Source organism: Apium graveolens, chromosome 4, assembly GCF_009905375.1.
Source record: "Apium graveolens cultivar Ventura chromosome 4, ASM990537v1, whole genome shotgun sequence".
NCBI lineage: Eukaryota > Viridiplantae > Streptophyta > Magnoliopsida > Apiales > Apiaceae > Apium > Apium graveolens.
In genome coordinates this window covers 93719944-93725271 of record NC_133650.1, presented here as the reverse complement: position 1 = coordinate 93725271, position 5328 = coordinate 93719944, and positions in this window count along the sequence as shown.

Here is a 5328-nt window from a genome sequence, read left to right as displayed (position 1 = left end):
AGTCAACTGTTATCTGATTTCATGACTGTTGGATTGAAAGCTAGAGAAGCAAGAGATAGAGCTGGATTAGGTTATGAAGAAGCCAAGATCAAAATAGGAGTTTAAGTAATTACCAGAGATCCATTCTTATTAATTGACAAACCTCTTGAGGAAGTTACACAGAAACACCTTGACAAGGTTAAATCTGTTCAATTGGTACTGGATGCTCATGATAAGAGTAATGTCAAAGAAAAGCTGATTCTATTTCTTGAAGAAGGAAGAACATACAGAATGTCAGAATCAAATATGCTGAACAAATCTCTGAAAGAACTTCAATTCTTTCATTATCTTTTGGAGATAAAGTCTGAGATTACCTGAAGATGGTCAAATTTCATCATGAAGACTATAAGGGATAAAGCCAGAATCTCTTGATCAAGGGTTGTAGAATTTGTTTCAAAGATAGTTGAAGATGATGGAAGAGAAATTCCTATGAGGAAGAATTCTGCTAAGGTGGAAGTTATTCTGAAAGGAAAGTGTATATGCTACAATGAAGACTCTTCACATCCTAGAGTTATCAGACTTGGAGATGGTCATGAAAGAACATCTATTCCAGCACTCTAAACAACCATTTATCAAATTGGTGATAATAAAGATGAAGAACTGATGCAAGTCAAAGCACAGTTAGTTGAAGTTCTGAGAAAAGCTGAAGACAAGCTGGTAAAAGACTTTACAAGGAATCACATTGGATTCAGATTGATCCGGTGATATTGGTAAAGCTACATGTACTGTAAGTTGTAGTTAGTTGTTTAAATAAACTCTCATTGCATTTATACTTAAATGTTTTTGACATCATCAAATCTATTAACTTGTATATTTTTCATAATTTACAAGTTGGGGGAGATTGTAGATATATTTGAGATGTCATGTCTAATCTGATTTGTGTTTAGTTTTAGAACTTAATATCAGGACTTATCAGTACTTACTGGAAATTAGGACTTACTGAAGTCAGAACTTATATAAGAACTTAAGGCCGTCAAGATTTATATCAGGACTTAAGTGCGGGTACTTCAGATAAGGAATGCGGCTGATTTACAGGAGAGGATCTGTACTAAAACAAAAGAAGATATGCATGAAGAGTTGGACAGCTAGAAGACTTGTAGAAGACATTATATGATTGATATATTTTAGGAGACAAAATTATATTCCATATCAATTAGAAGATATCTTGTAACTGTGTACTATATAAACACAGCTTAGGGTTTACACTATAAGTGTTATCAATCACGAGAACATTATTCATGGTGACCTAGCAGCTCTTAGTGATATTGTTCATCACTAAGAGAGTAGTTTAACCTACTTCGTAACAAAGCTTATTATATTGAATAAACTTGATTACTGTTACATACTTTGTGTTTTAAATTGATTTGATTGTATAAACACTATATTCAACCCCCTTCTATAGTGTTGTGTGACCTAACATTTAGCAACCCAAGCAGTGTTGGGTACTTTCTTCTTGTTAACTTATTTAGCAGAAGTAGAATGAGTTATTTCAGATAAAATATAATTCAATGATTGTTGTGCATTATCCTTATCTGCTATAGACCCAATTTTTTTTAAGGTATACTCTCAGTTTGTGACAACTTTTCATCACTATCAAGTTACAAGGGATGCAATCAAACTTGTCAGAGAATGAGTAGGGATCATTTGCATCTGCTTCATTGTATTTGCAGGCTCCTTCAGCTGGCTTGCTAATAACCTTTTTACAAAGGTGAGTTAGGTGATTCACATAGCCATATTTTTCATATTTCTTTCTTGGAACATCTGCAACATACGAAAATTATTGCTTTTGTTTATCCCTATTTTCCCATTTCTATTTTTCTTTTTTTTACTTGCATCTTCAGTTTTGGTTTCTTTGACAGGTGTCTTGGAACCTTGATTATCCATGAGCTTCTCTTCAGCTTTGAAAGATTGAGTTGCTTCTGCATCTTTCTTTTCATTGTCTTCATCAATAATTTCTTGCTTGATAATCAACTCTTCTTCACTGAAGTTAAATTCACAAGCCTTGAACATAGGTGAATCAACCTTTTTCAGGATTGTTGGAATATTTTCTTTTTCTGTTGCTTTCCCTTTGTCGCCTATATTTTTCTTCTTGCTCTTCAAGGCATCATAATCAAGACCAATAGCAATATTTGCACATGGCTTTTCTCATGATATTGTCCAACTAACTCAGATGTATTCTTGAAGGACTTCAATTTAACTTCATTCTTTTCTAGCTTCTCCCTTAGCACTGCTTCAATTTCATTTGCACACTTGAGCTTGTTCTTCAGATATGCATTTTCTTGTCTTACAGTTTTAAGCTCTACCAACAACAGTTCAGCTTCTTGTTTCTCATTTTCAAGCTTCCCATTTATCTTTGTCAGTCTGCTAACTTCTTCATTAGCAGCAACCATACTTGTATGTATGTGAAACATTTCTGTGCTCATCTTCTCCATAATTTCCATATATTGACTCACATTTAAATCAATGGTAGTGAGAGTTGGTACCTGTGATTTTAATGAGGATGACTCCCTTTGCTCCAAGGCCATTAGTGCATAATTTCCAACTTCCTCATCTTCATCATTTTCAGAATCATCCCAACTTTTTCTGAAAGGATATCTTCGATATATTAATTATTTTGGTATTTGTACGATTAAACATTAAATAAGAACACGTAGATCCTCTCCATTAGGACATGAATTTAATTGATCCAAATTAAAGTCAAAAAGTCAAACTAGAAAAATCATTTATGTCAAACATATAAAAGAGATATTCCAGTTTTGCAAAATAACAAAATTATATCTATTATGGAATATATTTTTAAGGCAATATGATCAAAGAAGAAATTTCAAGATATAACATTTCTTAGATCTATGTTGTAATAGGAATATGGCAACATGCTCGAATAAGGAATATATCAGAAATATTCTTTAGAGGTCTCGTGCTATATCAAAAATATTTTACTCTTTGCTCCAAAATATATCTCTTCATATATCAAAAGAGTTTTTATTCAAAGAGTATTAATATTCATGATTGGAATATTAATATTAAGTTCTGCAACTCATTTTCGTATACTTACAGTAATTTTCTCCCATTTCGTAAAATCAGCATTTCTCGGAGAAAATTATTCAAAAATACTCAAATACATTTTCTATCATCCAAATATATTTTATATATTAGGAATATATTTTAAGTATTTATTCAAGTCAAAAATTTGGTCAAAAGATCCATCTCCTTCATTTCAAGACCAATGATATTTTTACTCGGAAGATAAGACTAACATATGAGTTTCATTTTAGATAAAATACTTCCACATTCTAGAATGACTTGAAATTTGGTATGAATCATTTAAATGGTATTTTATAAGTATGGTAAAATTTTCGTAACATTTAAAGAATTTTTGTCCGGGCACAAAAATTGAGGCAGTTGGTCCCACATTTGATCACGTTTGACCTAGCTACCATAGACCAAGGTTGACCAAAACTTGCAGGACATCATTTTATATTATTTAATTAATTATCATATTTTTTATGATATTTATTTAGGAGTTTTTAAGGTGTTCTTAATTAATTATGTTTAATCCTTAATTAAGTAATTAAATAATGATTAAAAGAAAAACGAAAATATATATTTATTCAAATATATCAGATGAGTTTTTGAACCCATAAAGTTGTTTTTCTCATATGTCAAGTTGCAAAGAAACACACTTTGCTTTCCATGTCATCAATCCAAGTGACATACATCATCCACCATCCATTTTCCTCAAATATCCACCATTCAATCCACCCAACTTCTCCTATAAATAAACCCCCACCCCAACCCATTTTCTTCAAGCTAAAGAGCCACAAAGTTGCTGGGATTTTTTTAGAAGTGCTTCTCTTCATCTATTTCAAATTCTATTCACACACTTCTTCTCAAAAACCTTCTCTCTCTTCTATATACTTACATATATACAAGATTTTTGAAACCCAAACTTATCTTCACCCAACCAAGCTTTATCCCACCAAGTGATCTCATCCACTACCACTTCTCGGCCTCCCGAAGGGCCGCCCAAGTTTGACCAAAATGCCAAAATCCGGCCGAACCTCCGGCAATTTTTTTCGGCGAACTTTTCGGACCGTTCTTCAAAAGTAGTAACTTTTAGCTTCTAATTTTAGTTCTTTTTATTTGATCTTTGTACTTAACTTCTCTACTTCATCTTAAACTCTAATACAAGATCTCTTATAAATAAAGTTCTCAAGCCAAAAGCGAACTAAGATTCGAATTCGGAATTCGAATAAGTACTTGATCTTCCTAAAAAAAATTTCATCAAGAAGATCTATAAAGATAAGTACTTAATCTCCAAGGGTGAGATTTTATTTGACACAAGTTCACGAGTTGGACAATTATTTTCACGCTCTTTAATTGAATCTTGGATAACAAATATTCGTGCATATAAAATAATTACGAAGCACAGTTTAATCCTTTCGAACATCTTTAGTGTTTCAGGGGATTATAATTCGATCTATAAACCCTTCGTAATTTGTCAAATATCAAAACAGATTAAGTTCACAAGTTATCCAATTTTTTTCATACTCTTTAATTGGATCTTGGCTAACAAATATCGTGCACATAAAATATTACAAAGCATAGTTTAATCCCTTCTAACATCTTTAGTGTTCCGGGGGATTATAACTCGATATATAAACACTTCGTAATCATCCGTTTTTTAAAGACGAATCAAATCCACGAGTTAGCCAATTAATTTCACGCTCTTTAATTGGATCTTGGCTAACAGATATCGTGTATATAAACAATTACGAGACATATCTTATAAGCCCCTTTTAACATCTTTCATTGTTCCGTGGGGTTCTTATTCGATATATATAAACTACTCGTAATTATTCGTCTAAACTTCTAAAGCACGATCTTACGCCAATTACTTGCACTTCTCTTATTTGGATCTTGGCTAAGACTCATATAATTTATACAAGTGCTTGAAGTTAAAAGTATAGTTTGACTACATAATTGTCAAAACATCAGTATACTAAAATACTTAATCCTACGAGCGTAAAGGATAAGTTAAAATTCCTAGATTTTAACTAAAGTATTCTTCGATTTATAAATACGTAATCGAAAGAAGAAGAATACTAAAGAAGTCATAAGCTATAAGTGCTTTATATACAAGACTTCTCATATTACTCCACAACTTCATTTAATCTATAAATGAGTAATTATAAAAATACTTGGACTACCATTTATTATCTTAAGTTAAGTATTCTTATTTAGTTTTTATATTCTTGTTTGAATATTATACTATTTGTGGGCTAGTAC